We start from the raw sequence: 18,480 nt of genomic DNA, 5'->3' as shown, positions 1-18,480 counted from the left end.
GAGAGGAAAAATGCCTTGAACAAAGCATCCATCATCAGAAAAATCGTTCGATTGCGATATGTGGAGAGTGCCAACATGACGGAGCACCTCAATGCATATCAGGGTCTTATCAACCAATCCATTAACATGAAGATTTCTCTTGATGATGAAGTGATAGCCTTATTTCTACTCAGTTCGTTGCCGGATAGTTGGGACACTCTTGTGGTGTCGATCAGCAACTCGGCTCCAGGGGGAGCGTTGACCTTGCAGATGGTCAAAGATTGTCTTCTTAATGAAGAATCCAGAACAAGGGAGCAAGATCATTCTTCTGAGACAAAGGCGATGGTTGCTGAACATAGTGATCGAGGGAGAAGTAAAAATAGAAACTCTCAAAACATGAGAGACAAATCCAGGGGGAAGTCTAAACACAAAAAGGACTTCAAATGCCATTATTGCGGTGGTCCAAACCACTACGAGAGAGACTGCAGAAAGAAGAAAAGAGATCAAATGTGGGGAAATAATGAAAATGCTGAGAAGGACACAGTGGCAGTTGCAACTGATGGCGATGTCGTCGTAGTTTGCGATGATGCCTGTGTGAGTTCGTCATGCCAACAAACGGACTGGATCGTTGATTCGGGTGCATCATATCACATCACCCCATACCGTGATATGTTTGCATCCTACACCGGTGGCAGCTTTGGCAAAGTCAGAATGGCCAACCACGGCGTGACAGAAGTTGCTGGTATAGGAGACATTCATCTGCTCACCGACACGGGATGCAAGCTCGTTCTGAGAGATGTTCGACATGTTCCTGATATCAGACTCAACATTATTTCCACCGGCAAGCTCGACGACGATGGTTACATCAACCATTTCGGCGAAGGAAAATGGAAGCTGATAAAGGGCTCCCTCATTGCAGCAAAAGGTAGAAAGCAAAATTCGCTCTACTTGATGCATGCAACGTTGTCCAATGGAGAGGTGAATGCAGTCGTCAAAAATTCCTCCATTGAGATATGGCATAAGAGGCTTGGACATCTGAGCCAGAAAGGTCTGGAGATCTTGGCTAGAAGAAGCCTCATCCCTGAGGTAAAAGGAATGCATTTGGAAACATGTGTTGATTGTTTGGCCGGAAAACAACACAGAGTCGCATTCAAGAGCTTCTCTCCCTCAAGAAGAGCTCAACCTCTTGATCTGGTTTTGTGCTACACGAAAGACAAAACTCTTGGTGGCGCATTATATTTCGTCACTTTCATTGACGATTTTTCGAGAAAAGTCTGGTGTTTTGCTTTGAAAACCAAAGACCAAACCTTGGAGGTCTTTATGCATTTTCAAGCAAAAGTCGAGCGGCAGACGGGAAGGAAACTGAAGTGTGTTCGTGCAGACAATGGCGGCGAGTACCAAGGCCCATTTGAGCTGCACTGCAAGAACCATGGTATCAAGCTTGAGAAAAGTGTCCCAAAGACTCCTAAACACAACGGAGTGGCAGAGAGGATGAACAGAACGATTTGTGAGAGAATCAAATGCATGTTGTCGCATTCCAAACTGCCCAAATCCTTTTGGGGTGAAGCTATGAGGACTGCAGTTGACTTGATCAACCTTTCTCCGTCAACTCCTCTGGGCGGTGACGTTCCAGACCGAGTTTGGTCCGGAAAAGACGTGTCTTACAAACACTTGAGAGTGTTTGGCTGCAGGGCGTTCGTGCACATTCCAAAAGATGAGAGATCCAAGCTTGATGACAAAACCAAACCATGTATCTTCTTGGGATACGCCCATGAAGAGTTTGGTTATAGATTATGGGACCCAGTTAGCAGGAAGGTCATCAGAAGCAGGGATGTCGTATTCCTTGAAGATCAAGTTCCTGATGATGCCAAAGAAAAGCCTGAATCTAATTCAGAAGTTCCTGTCAACTTAGATCCAGTTCCTTCGCCGGCGGTTCAAGATTACGGGGGAGATATCCAACCGGAGCAAGACGATCCGGTTGATGATGGAGCAGGTGACGAGGAGATTCCATCTGCACAAAATGAAGTCCCTCCAGTCAGAAGGTCAGTCAGAGAGAGACAACCTTCTACCAGATATAGCCCACATGAGTATGTTATGCTCACTGATGGAGGAGAGCCACAAAGTTTTGCTGAAGCCATGGCGCATGACCAAAATGAGAAGTGGTTAGAGGCCATGAAGGAGGAGATGAACTCCTTACTCCAAAATCACACCTATTAGAGGCCATGAAGGAGGAGATGAACTCCTTACTCCAAAATCACACCTATGACTTGGTGAAGTTGCCAGCCGGCAAGAGGCCACTGAAAAATAAGTGGGTCTACAGATTGAAGGCTGAGGAGCATAGCTCACAACCAAGGTACAAGGCCAGACTGGTTGTGAAAGGTTTCAGCCAACGAAAAGGTGTGGATTTTGATGATATTTTCTCACCAGTGGTGAAGATGTCTTCAATCAGAGTCGTGCTCGCGATTGCTGCCAGCTCAGACCTGGAGATCGAGCAACTTGATGTGAAGACGGCGTTTCTGCATGGAGATTTGGATAAAGAAATCTACATGGTCCAACCTGAAGGGTTCCAAGTCAAAGGGAAAGAGAACCTTGTGTGCAGGTTGAGAAAGAGCTTGTACGGCCTAAAACAAGCTCCTAGACTATGGTACATGAAGTTTGAGTCCTTCATGACGACCCATGGCTACAACAGGACCACCTCAGATCACTGTGTTTTCTTCAAGAAGTTCACAGGAGGTGATTTTATCATACTGTTAGTCTACGTTGACGACATGCTGATTGTAGGCCATGATGCCAGCAAAATTGTTGAGCTGAAGAAAGAGCTTAGCGAGTCTTTTGCGATGAAAGACTTGGGCGCGGCTAAGCAGATCCTTGGAATGAAGATCGCCAGGGATAGAAAGAGCAAGAAGCTCTGGTTATCTCAAGAACTATACATTGAGAAAGTTCTTGAAAGATTCAGTATGAGCAAGTCGAAGCCGGTCACCACTCCACTTGCGGGTCATATGAAGCTCAGCTCTGCGCAATGCCCGACAAGTGAGACAGAAAAGGAAGAGCTGCGGAAGGTGCCATATGCTTCTGCGGTGGGCAGTCTAATGTATGCTATGATATGCACTAGACCAGACATAGCTCACGCAGTTGGTGTGGTTAGTAGATTTCTCTCTAACCCAAGAAAAGAGCATTGGACCGCAGTGAAATGGATATTTCGGTACCTGCGAGGTACTTCTAGACTTTGTCTGAAGTTTGGCGACAAACATATCCTACTAGATGGATATACGGATGCAGACATGGCTGGTGACATAGATTCCAGGAAGTCCACGTCCGGATTCCTGATGAGACTTGCAAGAGGAGCTATCTCGTGGCAATCGAAACTTCAAAAATGCGTGGCATTATCCACAACGGAGGCAGAGTACATAGCTATGACGGAAGCTTGTAAAGACCTGTTGTGGTTAAAGGAGTTTTTGCAAGAGTTGGGCTTGAAGCAAGAGAAGTATGTGCTTTACTGCGACAGTCAAAGCGCAATTCACTTGAGTAAGAATTCGAGTTTTCACTCAAGAACGAAGCATATTGATGAGAGGTATCACTGGATACGAGAAGCACTTGACGGAAAGCTTTTGCAGCTGGAGAAGGTGCACACCGATGAGAACGGTGCCGATATGCTTACCAAGTCCTTACCCCGAGATAAGCTTGAGATCTGCAGGCAAGAAGCGGGTCTCGTTGAATCCCCACATAAGGTGGAGGGGGAGAATTGTTGAGATTATCCACCTCATGTGGAAGCAGCCGCTATAGTTGAAAATATTGTGAAGAATAGCCAACAAAGGTTGACTAAAATGGTGAATCAGAGTTGCAGCAATTTATTGCAAATCTGCAGCTTTGAAATTCTCTCACATATGTGAAGCTATAGGTCGGTTGTAGAGTAAGCTATAGGAGTGGAAATTTGCAGCTCATTCCTCCTATAAGTAGAGATGCAATTCGTCGATGAAGAGCAGTGCAAGAGCTGAAAATCACATCAGCTAGTGAGAGAGAGCAAGAGAGAGTTTCGGTGAGTGCATTTTGAGAGAAGAAAAAGTGAGGAAAAATTCCTATCTCCCTTGAAATTGTAGCTCACTCCTCTTGTGTGTATTCCAAGTTATTCAACTTGAGATTTGTGTTTCCCCTATAGAGTGTAGGGAGAATTTGTAAGCCTACTATATACATAGTGGAAGATTTAGACTTCGGTCTCGTGGTTTTTCCCGATTTGGGTTTTCCACGTAAAATTCTCGTCTCACATTTTATTCTACACCAAATTTATTTTCCTAGGTTTGGTCCCATTATTTAATCCAGCAAGAGGGAAAAGAATTATCCTGGTTCCGCTGCGCAAGTATCAATTTATTTTTGATACTCTTTGATCATTATCACCACTTTTCCCAACAGCAGTCCAGTTAAATAGAATTGAATAAATAGTTTGATTTTTCTTCCACATATGCACCATATCTTGCAAGGTCGGGATCTGCAAACAATGCTTATTAGAAAGATAGACGAGGGAAGTTAAGATCATTAGTTGGGATAGGTTGTTTGTGCAAAGTTTACAAAACAAGATAATGCGGGATATAGTCCGCGGGATATGAGGACAGTCGTCAGTGAGTCAGCGTGGTGCGAAGATCAGTTCATAGTATTACTCTATTTGTTTATCAGATTTATTTTAGGGTTGTGACAGAGATTAGGAGTGCTCCAGTAGGTAGTATCATCTTTTAAGAAATCAACAATTTGGACACTTATTTGTGTTTGGTATCAAATACAGCGGTGTGAATCGTGAGATTGAGATATTTCATCAAACACCTCTTGTGCTCCACTCTACTGCCGGTCTCGTCACTTTGAAGTTTCAAACCCACAGAAACCAAAAACCAACCGACCTTTTTATCACGCGTAAGAATATGACGGCGACTAGCGCACAGCTCCAAAAAAACAGCCTGACAGATTAATGCTAGGAGTATAATACTTAATACTCCATCAAATAAAAAACAAAGTAAAGCAGCTCTGGTTTCACGAATTGCGTCACAGCCTTAACTTCCGCCCATGATTTCTGAGAACAAGTGACTAAAAAGCTCATATCTCAACAATGCCGCAATTTCAATGACTAAAACAAATATCCATAACATTACTCACCCGACATTCGTGATCGGATCCGATCACATATACATCGCTTTCGCGGCTGACTCGCACGTGAGCCTCACTACATTCTTCAGCGGCTGCCGCACCTTCTTCCGCTCATAATTCTGTTTGTTGTGACAGTCGCTAATCCGACCGATTTTCGCTGCCGCTGCCGCTGCCGGAGAGGAAAGCAACCGCCTCGAATTAGCGGCGGAGGAGTACAGATTGATGAACCGATTGGCCGATTTGAGACGTTTCAGTCCGTATATCGTTAAGTGCCCTTATAATTTAAAAAGGTTACCAATCTTTATTCATTTTTATAATCTAGTAAGAGTAGTATATCTCAACATTCCGGATATTTCTAATCTATCACAATATTATAAAATATTAATTTAAATTTAACCTTTCAAATTTTTATCAAATTTATTTTGAGTTTAATTTAGAGAAGCAATGATGATTAAAAGATACTATTTGCTTTGTTCCATTAAAAATGCATTATCTTTTTCTTTTTGGCCATGTTTGGTTGATGAAAAAGTAAAGTTGATAAAGAAAATGATTCCTGAAAAAATGAATCCCGGAAATATGATTCCTAGTAACTTTACTTTCCAGTGTTTAGAAAATATCAAGATTTTAAATTTATATTTAGTTTAAACACCAAACTAAAAATATACTTATTATTTTTTATTTATAAAAAAGAATAATAATATAAAATTCTTAATAAACTATTAATTACAAGTGATAATTATTATATTATTATATTTATTATTACAATGAATAGTTTAAATATGGATTATCTAACATAATATAAAATAATACATATAATTATAGTTTAAAATATTATACTTATTTATTATAATAATAATAATAATAATAATAATTAGTATTATAATTATAATATTTAAGGATGTTATAAGTGAATAAATTTAATAAATGAAAATTACAATATAACTTTATTAATTAATTATTAATTTATAAAAATAATAATTATTATTTATCATGCGATTTATATTATGTAATTATATTTTAATTATTTAATAAATTATTAATTATTATTATAAATTATTATAAAATAAGTTATAATTATGATAATTTTAATCATAGTTATTTATTTTCTAAAATTAAGTAGTATGATTTATAATTTTAAATTATTTTTAAAATATTCTAAATAATAATAATAATAATAATAATAATAATAATAATAATAATAAAACTATACTCCCTCCGTCCCAGAGAAGTTGGCATACTTTGAAAATGGCACGGGATTTTAGGAGGTTTTGTTTTGTGTGTTAAATGGAGAGAGAAAATATAATTTTTATATTCATGTGAGAGAGAACTTTTTCCAAAAAGGGAAATGTGACATCTTTTGTGGGACAAACTAAAAAGGAAAGTATGTCATCTTTTGTGGGACGGAGGGAGTACTATATTGCATTATATATGTAAGAATCCTAAAACTAGAAAAAAGAATAACTAAGAAAAGCTAGGATTCAGAATCCTGGAAAATTGTACTAACTTTTTTTGTTCTCGGATTCTGATTATTTTCCCAGTTTGATTAAAAACTGAAACAAACACAAGAATTTAAAATTTAAGGAATCAGATTACTTTTCCAGACAGAATCCTGGCAAACAAACATGACCTTTGGTTTATCCTAATACTCCATTTGTCCCGCTTTAGCAGTCCCATTGACTTTTCTGCTCTCTTTTGGTAAAAATGATTAAAAAAAAAATAGTTAAAGAGGAGAAATGATAAATTAAGAGATAGAATAATATAGAGAAGAGTCTTATCTACATTATTGTCTCTCTTATCTTATAATTTCTCCACTTTAACTATTTTTTATCATTTTTACAAAAAGAGGGCAGAAAAGTCAACGGGACTGCTAAAGCGGGACGGAGGGAGTATTAAAAATGAAGCCTTTCCCAAAATTGAAATAATTATCATCTCTGTTAGAATTGGAGCTGATTGTATGTGCGTGAGGCAAAGATTGATAGACGAAGATGAAATGCGAAAGTGAGAAGAATTCTATTGAATGAATCGGATGTGAGCTTGATTATAGAGAGAAAACGAAATTGGGGAAAATTTTGTTTCTAACAACTAAAACAAACTCTATTTAAACTCCTAAAGGATCAACGGCTACTTTTGATCCAACGGCTCACATTACATCGCCAAAATAAAATCTAACATAACGGCTACTGAAACTCCGAAGCTTAAGCGAGCTTCTTTCTTCATTCCCTCTGCTTCACGGCTGAGCTATCACATTATAATCTCAACTTTTTATATTTTTATTACTTTATTCTCTTCATTAACTTATAAATAAATATTTCATAAAAATATTTTATTTCTAATAGGACGGAAAAAGTACAGTATAGTAATAGTTTAATTTTTATCAAATGTAATTTATCACAATGATGGAATGATGTAAAGGGGAACCATAAGTATGGTAAAAATGGAACGTATGACTTTCCAAACAAGACAAATAATGAATTACAGTGTAATTATGAAAATATGCATCTGTATTATGTTTGTCCACAAAATAATAGAATATCTTATTTATATTATTCTCTTTTCTATTTTATTATTTTTTATTTCAATAATTTATTATTATTATTTTAAAATGAATACATAAAATGAAATGAATTTATTACCTTGGGAATATTATATTATTTATATTTAATAGTTTTTGTTGTTGTTCCAAGCTAATGAAATCTACAAACAAACTTTTTGAATTTGATGCCTTCTTTATAATTGCTGAATAATTCAAAGTACATAAAAATAGGAGTATTGGTAATTGTAATTGCCCCTTTTATCAGTTGTGTGTATAGAACGCGAGTGGCTAATTATAGGATCTTATAAATAGACTAAAATCCACTTTTTTCGAACATGGAATTTATTAAAAAAAATGGAGTGGGATGCTAGGAATCTAGGACTAGGATTACAAATTTTAAAATTATCAACATACATTGTTAATTAATTAGTTAAATTCGTCATGCACTCTGCCATCAAAACAAATACTAGTACTCCACATTTTATCCTTTTCAATATACCATCAAAAAGTTCCATAAACAAAAATTCCAATGAATAACATTTAAATTTAAAATTATAAAAAAAAAAACTAAAATTACTATAACAAAAGTGATAGTGACTCCAATTAAAATATTTAATCTTATCAAAGTTAATTGATAATAGTTAATACATAAAATATCTCCATGGTTTCATAATAAAATAAAACAAATAATGTTCTAATATAAAGCTGCCATTTTTGTATATTTACGTACTCCTATAAAATGACTTGACAATAATTGTGATGATGATTAATTATTTAAATAAATAGAATAATGAATATCTCTTTTATATATATAGTGTATTTATTATACATGGAATTTGAAGAAACTTTCTATATAATTTATTGTTTCCATTGTTTATATATCTAGTTGGAAGCATGATTATATGTATTTCCACTTGTCAATTATCTATTACTCCCTCCGTCCCATTTTAGGAGTTCCGGTTTACCATTTTTGGGTGTCCCACTTAAGGAGTCCCAGTTGGAATATTCCATAAATGGTATTAGGCCCCACATTCCACTAACCTATTTTCACTCATATTTTATTATAAAACTAATATAAAAAAGTAGGACCCACATTCCATTATCTTTTATCACCAACTTTCCTTTACATTTCTTAAAATCCGTGCCGAACTCAACCGAGACTCCTAAAGTGGGACGGAGGGAGTAGTAGGATATACCAAATAGGATTGACACCTTGGTGAGCATTGACCACTGAATTTTTTCTCGTGTCTGTTGATCGAAACAACTAGAATTTAACTACGATCTAAATAACAATTAAAGTCAAATACATTTGAAAATTTTGTCACATATATGAAATAAGAATAAGATATTTATAAACATATAGTTCATAACATATAGGTATAAAATGAAAAAAAATCTGATCTGACACAAATACATATTTAAATAGCACGTACCTTAAATAAAATATAAATATATATAAGGTTGCAAATACATATTATTCATTTAAAAATTATATATAAATTTAAATAATAATGGTTTCTTCTATTTTCTTGTTATAATTAAGCCCTTTAAAATAAATAAAAACTATAAAAAATCAATAAAATTAATTTTAGTTAAAAAATAAGTACAAAAGTTATGTATTAAGTAAAGGAGTAAAATGTTTAGATCTCATAAATATTTTAAATATATATTTTGGTACAGATAGAACAAGATGCAATATAGATAAAAAAATAGAAAAAATAAAAAATGCTATAAAATAAAAAATTTATCTAAGAAATAAATATTAAAAAATAATACTCCCCCGGTCCCACAATAATTGTCACTCTTTTCCATTTCGGTCCGTCCCACAATAATTGTCACACTTTATTTTTATTATAAATGGTAAGTAGGTTTCACATTCCACTAACTCATTTCATTCACATTTTATTATAAAAGTCAATATAAAAAAATGGATCCCACATTCCACTAACTTTTCCAACCAACATTTCTTTACATTTCTTAAAATCTGTGTCACCACCAAGAGTGACAATTATTATAGGACGGAGAGAGTAGTTCATTTAATTTTAATTAATTACGTTAACTATAACTTATAAATTAATTGATATTTATGTCAATTGTTATACAACAGTCTATATCGTCAAAATAAAATATATGAAATTCTTATTTTTAAGTAATTAAACATTATTTAAATTATTAATTGAATATTAAAGTGAATAAATTAAAATAAGATTCAAAGACAATTCTATAAACTCTAGTGAGTTACAACTTGTCAAAGTGATGTTTTTCAACAACTAGTTTTATCACCTGCACAGGATAAATTATTTTCAAATAAAGAAGAAAACTTTTAAGGTAAATAGATTAAAAAAAGAAAATGATAAAAATATAATGAGATTTATGATTAAAAATATTTGTTAATTACTTTAAGTATTCACAATATTATATACCATTAATAACATTATAAACAATAACAAAAAGATAAATGCATTTCTCCCACCTCACTTTAAATGAAACATTTCATATTCAGCAAACGATGCCTACAACTTTAGTTTATGAGAGTGGAGTACATAAAAAAAAAGATGGACAAAAAAACTGTAAGTGAAGTAAAACAAAATAAAATTAACCAATGTTCTGCACGGGACATATGAAACCCGACCCTAACTCGTCCCAAACCCTAAACGTACGTGTCCGTATCAGGTTAACTTCGTGCAAATTCGTGTCAGATAAAAAAATTGCCAGTGTTGCTTTGTTTTACCCATTTTCTTTCATTAATTAAAATATTTAAAGTCCATCATTTATTCTAGAAAATATATAAACAATTTATTATATCTCTAGATGTACTAATAATTAATTCAGTTGTCGTTAGATTAATTAAACCCCACCACCTGTTGGGAGACTTTCGACCTTAATCCGCAAGTCTGATCGAGCAGAACACATGTGGTCAAACCAAAACAATAAAATTTATGAGTAAAAATCTAAAGTTATTGCTAGATAAATTTAAATTATTTACAATGGCATTTATGTAAGTTTCTAAAAAACTCCCATTTATATATGTATAGATATTTAAAACATTAAATGGAATAGAATATAATGTATTTTCAAGAAGCAAAAATTAGTGAATTAAACGCAGCAGTTATAGTGTCATTTCATCTTTTTTGTTTCTTCCATTTTTTAATCTACATTTAATTTTTTTTTGAACTTTTATAATCTACTATTTTAGTAATTAATAAAAGACATTTGTGTAAGTAACAACTTTCTTACCAATCATTTTTAAGATTGATGATTAATAGTGTACTTTCATATTTTTATTTCTTTATCCATGTTATTTATACACTTTTAAATTGCGTAGAATTTTTGTATAGGTTTATCTTTAATAATTATTTTCTTATGAGTATTTTTTAAGATTAACGATTTCATATACAAAATCGATGTGCCCAAGCTTTGAACCTTTTAAAAATCAATTATAAAAATGATTTATAATTACTTTTAAATATCCAAGAATTCTTAACTAATCTTTTGTTGTTTTAAGACATTGTGGATTATATAAGACTATAAGTATTAAACATAACATAAAAAAATTCTAGATAAAACAATAATAGAATGAACTGATATATTCTACATTATATAAAGCTTCTTAGTAAACAACATTATAATAAAATTAAATGTAACGTATTGTACACTAAAACTTTGTGACTTTTGAAAATACAATATACTACAATTGACCTTTGACATAAATAATCTATATTGAAAATTTTACAACGTACTTTGAGATTATCAATAAATAAATTAATAGAGTACTAATAAAATTAACGGAGTTTACAAATCAATAATTTCTTGATAAAATAGATTAAAGTACTTCCAAATAATGAAAATCAACCACACTTCAAATATATAATTATTAAAAAAAAAATTCATGAAACTAATTAAAAAAAGATTTATAATTAATAATGACAATTTATAAATAATGCTCAAAACATTCATTTATCAAAATAGAATAATAATACACAAAATAATAAATTATTACTCCTAAATTATAATTTTATCATATAAATAACAAAATTCAGCACTCAAATTAAATTATATTCAATTGAAAAGAATATCAAATTTACAAAAATATAAACCAAAAGCTTAATTTCAAAATCCATACTATAAGCCCAAACAATAGCCCAAATAGAATACATAAACCAATATTCCACAAGCCAAAAATTAATATGGTGTTCAGCGGATTCCTTCTCCCTCCCACCCGCTCGCCGCCTCGCCTTCCTCACCCGCTAGCTGCCATCCCCGGCGAGCGACGAGCTGAACACCAGCTTCCCGCCGCCGCCGGACACCTCCTCTTGTCCGCCGACCCACTAAACATCAGTCTCTCCCTCGCCGCCCCGCCTTCCTCACCCCTCTCACTGCCCCGCCTGCACAGCCATATCGCCGGCGAGTGACGCCGACTCTTCTCTCTATCTCTTTCCTCTCTTATTCTTGACTTCTTCTCATCTCTCTCACTTTCTTACGCCACAGCCGCTGCTGTCGTCCACTTCCACGCCGGCGATGATGCAATCACTCTCCGGAAGATAAAGATTGGATCTTTCATCTTTGGATGAATCTGGAGAAGGGCGAAGCGGCGGCTGGAAATTCCATGATAGGGAGACGGAGGTGGTGGGTCTGCAGCACAGACGTCGCCGCCGTGCTTCTCCGTTCTTCCTTCCTATTCTTTTTCTTCTCTCTCACCTCTCTCTCATTTGACAGCAAGCACAATTAATAGTGCTTTACACAGATTTCAATCTTGTTTGAGAAGCAATTGTCCGTCACTGTATTGGATACTCATTTGGTCCAATATCAGATTTTATTTTGGAAGATGCAAAATAAAGAAAGAAGAAAAGAATTACACAGTCACCTTCTTATTTTCTCTCCAAAAAGGATAAAAATGTCTTTCTATCACACTGACACTTTTAAGTAGTATAGATTTTAATTAGTTATTTTTTGAGTCAAATAGTACAGTTGCACTCCTAAAAATAACGTCATCATATATGTACATCAATCTCTAACCAATTCATATGATTAGTCATGTGGTATTCCCTAAATATTTTACATGAGAGGTGTGGGTTCGAAACTTGTCAAAGTGGGTATTTAGTTTTTTTTTTCAAATTTCATGTGTTTTGTGCGATCTATAATTCTATCTCTTTATTTTTGTAGGAAAGATTTGATTTTGAGATCTGAGCACCAAATAAATCTTCTGCATGTACACAAAGTGTTTGATTGGTTCCCTTTGTCATTTTGAAGGTTTAGAACAAATAAGTCTTTCTCGATTCATAAAAAACTTATTAATAATTTTTAAATTAAATAAAAGTTTCTTAAGATAAAATAAGATAGTAAAATTTAATTTGTAAATGAGTCTTTGCTTAGCTATAACTATTCTATTTAAAAATTAAATAAGATTTTTCTTACAAAAATAAACCTTTTTAATAGTTCATGCATAAAAATTTTCGCTAATTAAAAATACTAATTTTATTGTATTAAATGTCTTATTTTATTTTAGAAAAAAATTTATTTAATTTTATGTAATTAACGTTGTATTTATTAACAAATATTAGTATTATGTTTAAAAGAAATCTCATTTAGAAATAATAGAATTTTTATTTGTATCTAGGTAAAGTTTAATCAGTTGTAAATAGAAGTATTATTTGAAATTATTGACATTTTTTTCGATTACATAATAATATTATTAATGTTAAGTGTAAACGTTGCTCAAGTTCTAAGAGCATCCGCACCGGTGCTCCGTCCGTCCATGCCAGCGGCGGGAACACCGCTCGTTCGCTGATGCGAGCCGTCCGTCCGTGCCAGCGGCACGGCGCTGCTCTTAGCTAAGAGCACGTTTGTGCCGCTAAGCACCCTTACGTGGCAGCGTCTGATTGGCCAACGGCATAGCCGTTGGCAAATTCGATATTTTATTTTATTTTTTAAAAAAAATCGAAATTAATTATAAAAAATGTATTTAAATTAAAAAAATATTTTTCCACTTCCCAATAAATTATAACCGTTTTATACACATTTTTAATTTTTTTTCAATTTTTTTTCTCCAAAATTCACATTTTCATCTATAAATACCCCCACTTCAACACAAAAAAATTCCCATAACACTACACAATTCTCATCTTCTATCATCTAAATTCTTTCAACTATTTTCTTGGAGGACTAGTCTTCCACGAGGGAATTTTTTAGTCTTGATTCATGTAATTTTTAATTTGTAAGATTTTAATTATGTATTTTTTTATTTTCTAGGATTTTAATTATGTATTTTTATTGTTTAGGATTTTAATTATGTAATTTTTATTTTTTAAGGTTTTAATTATGTAATTTTTATTTTTTAATGTAGGAATGTTTTTAGTAATTGAAGTATTTAAATTGAATAATAGAATGGTGAGACCCTTGAGTTTGTCCTTAGTTAAGAGCATGGATGTGTGTATTGTGCTCTTAGTTAAAAGGAGGAATAAAGGTGAGTTCGGGCCCACTTCCGTACTCTTAACTAAGAGCACGGATGGGGATGCTCTACCTATCTCTAAATATTTTTTTCATTTTATTATTTCTATTTGAGAATAAAATCTGCAAAATTTGTAGCCCCCTCTCATTCAATTCTTATAAATCACAGCAAAATAGAAATTGTCAGAGTTTTGAGTCGGGTAATCCACAAAAACTTCCAAAATTGTCGGTCAATTTTATGTTTAAAGTCACTTCAATAGCAAGTGAACATCAAATAACTCTAGAAAAATATTTGTGCAACAAAAAAAATACTCCGTAGAACAATGGCAGCGATGGAGGCCTAAAATAGAATTAGGAGGTTTGACTTTCATTTTCCACCGAGTGAGGTCATGTAATGACGGATCTAGGAACTGAAACGCGTGGAGTCGAATATAATATAAAATAATAATATAGATTATTAATTAATTATTTAATAAATAAATTAAAATCTAAATAGTTTATTTTCTATTATAAATAAGTAGTGTTTATTTTTAAGTTGTATTTAAATATTTTTTAAAAATAATCACTTTAATGTTTATCAATAATTTAGAACAATATTTAAGTTATAATTATGTTTTATTTAATCAATAACTATTTTAATAGTAGGCCCAATATTTAGCCCATTTTATCAACGAATTACTGTCTTCTTCCCAGTAGATCTGAAACTCTGACTCTGCCCTCTCCATTTCTCTCAACTACTCTTCCCACGAATCACGAAATTCTCTATCTTTTTCTTTTATTTCCGGCGAAGGCTGAAGGATTGTGATTGAGATCTGCTGCTCGGAGTCAAGGTGGAGCTACGCGGGATCGAAGGTGGAGCATTAGGGGATTTCGGAACTCCGTGAATGGAGTTTCCGGCAGTGCTCGTCAGACGACGGTGGGGTCGGTCGACCCCATTCGACCTCATTGGCCTTGCGGGGTTACGCCTGGAATTTCACTGAAGTTTCTTACGAAGATGGAAAATTAAAGCTCCCTATGCCACATGATGACATGAGAGGTTGAAATGAGTTATCTATGTGTGATAGAATTGGGAAGAAAGGAGAAAAAGAAAAATCTGACATGGAGGTCGTCTTATCAGCAAATGTATATACGACGGATCATGAGTATTAGATACAAAGATTTAATTTGATAAGATATTTCAATATTATAATTAAACTATTTTTAAAAATATAATAAAAGGGTAATTTAGTATTCCATCCGTCCACGATTAAGAGTCTCATTTCTAAATGGCGCAAGTTTTAAGGAATGTTAAGAAAAGTGGTGGAAGAAAGTTAGTGGAATAGGAGTTTCATTGTATATATTAGTTTTAAATGATATGTGGGGTCTCTTTACCATTGGTGGTAATTATGAACCGGGACTCTTATTCGTAGACGGACCAAAATAGAAAAACGAGACTTTTATTTGTGGACGGAGGGAGTAATAAATAATTGTAATTAGTACTAAAACCGGTTTAAATAAACCGATTTGGTCCGATTAAAAAATTAGGGGTACTATGTACGCATAAATTATGTACGAATATCTTTTCCCTTTTGGTTAGGGCATCCACAATGGGGCGGAGGATGCGATGCCCTAAGCCCCGCCCTATGCGCTGCCACATCAGCAATTTATCCTACGCCCCTTCCACCTGCAATGGGGCGGACTATAGCCCGCCCTAAGCATTTTATCTATTATTTGAATATTTAAATACTTCAAAATTTGAAAAAAAAAAACTTCATTTCATTAAAATTAAAACATTACAATGCGAAATAAAAAAACTACAAATTCTCAACGACGGTTGCAGTTCCAAACTTCTTCAATCATGTCGTTCATGAGCTGAGTATGGTCTTGTTGGTTGTGCATTGAGGTCTGTCTCTGTAGTACCTCACCGAAGCCCAGCGGTAATCCTCGAGTGACAGGCGGGGTCGCCGTGCTGGAGCTAGATCCGGCTTCATCATCCACCCAATCGGTGACATGTCTAACTTCTTCTTCGACTATCATGTTATGCATGATGATGCACGCATACATGACGTCGGTGATGACTTCCTTGAACCAGACTCGCGCCGGACCTTTCACGATTGCCCACCGCGATTGGAGCACCCCAAAAGCCCGCTCCATATCCATCCGCGCAGACTCCTGCTTTGCCGCAAACAAGACTCTCCTATCACCAATTGGGCAGCTGATCGTTTTCAAAAAAACAGGTCACCTTGGGTATATGCCATCGGCCAAGTAGTAACCCATATGATGTCTGCGGCCGTTGGCAGTGAACACGATGGCCGGGCCGCGATCCCTGCACTGATCGGCGAAGAGGGTGGACGAGTTGAGGACGTTGATGTCGTTGTTCGACCCGGCTACACCGAAGTATGCATGCCAGATCCAAAGGTGGTGGTCAGCGACGGCTTCCAGGATCATCGTCGGGTGGCTGCCCTTGTAGCCGCTAGTAAATTGGCATCTCCACGCCGTCGGGCAGTTCTTCCACTGCTAGTGCATACAGTCTATGCTCACTAGCATCCCAGGGAAGCCGTGCACTGTCTCGTGCATCCTCATCAGGCTCTGACAATCATTCGCAGTCGGGCGTCGCAAATATGTGTCGCCAAAAGCCTCCACAACTATCTTACAAAAATTCTTGAGACATTCGCGGCCAGTTGTCTCCCCGACGTGAAGGTACTCGTCGAACATATCCGATGTGGTGCCGTAGGCCAACTGCCGGATCGCAACTGTGCACTTCTGCAACAACGTAAGTCCGGGTCTGCCGATGTCGTCTTCCAGATACTGGAAGTAATCACGTCCCTCCAACGTGTGCACAATGCGGAGAAAAAGATCTCGGCTCATTCTAAAACGGCGGTGGAAAACATTCGGACCCCACCGTGGTTGCTCGGCAAAATAATCTGCGAACAGACGTTCGTGAGTTACGTTGTGTTCGCGCGGGACATACGTCCGACGTCGTATCGGCCGAGGGACCCGCGCCACCGTCGCCTCCGCCTCTCGCATTTGTGCCAAACACTCCACCGCGGCTTCATTAATGGCATTGAACAAGGCTTGAGTCAAGGCCCGTCTGCAGCCATCCGATGTACTCAAATCGTAGTCACTGAGATTCATTTTTGAAAAGATGAGAGAGAATAATTGAAGAGATGTGAAATAGTAGTGTGTGAAATAGTAGAGAATTGTGGTGTTTAAATAAGAAAAAATTTGGAAGAAAAAAAAAAAAAAAAACGCGTTCGCATCTTCCGCGATGCCACAGTGGCAGGCGATGCGACGGACGATGATCATCGTCCGCGCTTTGTCCGCAGACGATTGATCAGGCGCGACGATGGTTAAGCCATCGCCCGCCCCATTGTGGATGCTCTTAATGGTAACTCACTAAGTAATTTATTTGGATAAAAGAAACATGCTTTTATATAACAGGCAACCAAAATTTGTGTATGAAATCGAATATTATCAAAACTATATCACATACCTTTAATGTCCGATAATAGATATTGCCTGAAAAAAATGTCATTAATATATTTATTAGTGCAATAAAATCTAATGTAATCAAATTTAATTGATTGTCAAAGTTAATTGATAATGCATTTCTGTTAATACAGAACTCCTCCATATCAACATTCAGAAATTAAATTAAACACACCAAAATTAATCCTTACCTCTCAATTATAGCCTTGTGTTTGGTTTTACTCAGATAAGATATAATTTAGGATTATATTGTGAGATTATTTAATAAAAGAGAGTTGACTATAACTAATTATCACATGATTATTTATCTAGAATGAAATTACGATATTCAATCTAATGAATTAAATATAATATCAATTTAATTATGACATATAATCATGAATTAAATATAATATCAATTTAATTATGACATATAATCATGGAAACAAAATACATTGACAGTTTAATCATAGGCTCATAGAATTAATTCGAAATGGCGGAGATAAATTTTAGTTGGGCTTTAGTGGGTACGTTAATTGTGATTCAAGCTAAATTTTAAATTGAACTGTATCAAAAATAATTTACACTAGGGTTCGATTAATGTATGAAATGATCAGTACAATAAATTATATTACGATAAATATAATTTTGTTCATCAGAACATTTATTTTAATTTAAAAGAGTATTAATTTTTATTTGTAAAATAGTACTCCATCTTGTTCACATGTTACTTGCACTATTCTATTTCGTTCATTTCAAATTACTTACACTATTTATACTTTAAGTAAAAATTAGAGTAGATTTAATTAATATATTTATGTTAGTTAAGTCTTCATTTATTTAATGATCCTCATTATATTTAAAATATTAATTTAATTACATTAAAAATCAATCCCAAATTTACAATGTAATACCCCAAAATCCACCTTAGACGGAAAGTGATT

Source organism: Salvia hispanica, chromosome 5 (genome assembly GCF_029641045.1).
Source record: "Salvia hispanica isolate PSC_SH4W2 chromosome 5, Shi_PSC_v1, whole genome shotgun sequence".
In the NCBI taxonomy this organism is placed as follows: domain Eukaryota; kingdom Viridiplantae; phylum Streptophyta; class Magnoliopsida; order Lamiales; family Lamiaceae; genus Salvia; species Salvia hispanica.
The sequence above is the reverse complement of the archived record's forward strand: the minus strand, read 5'-3'. Positions refer to the sequence as shown.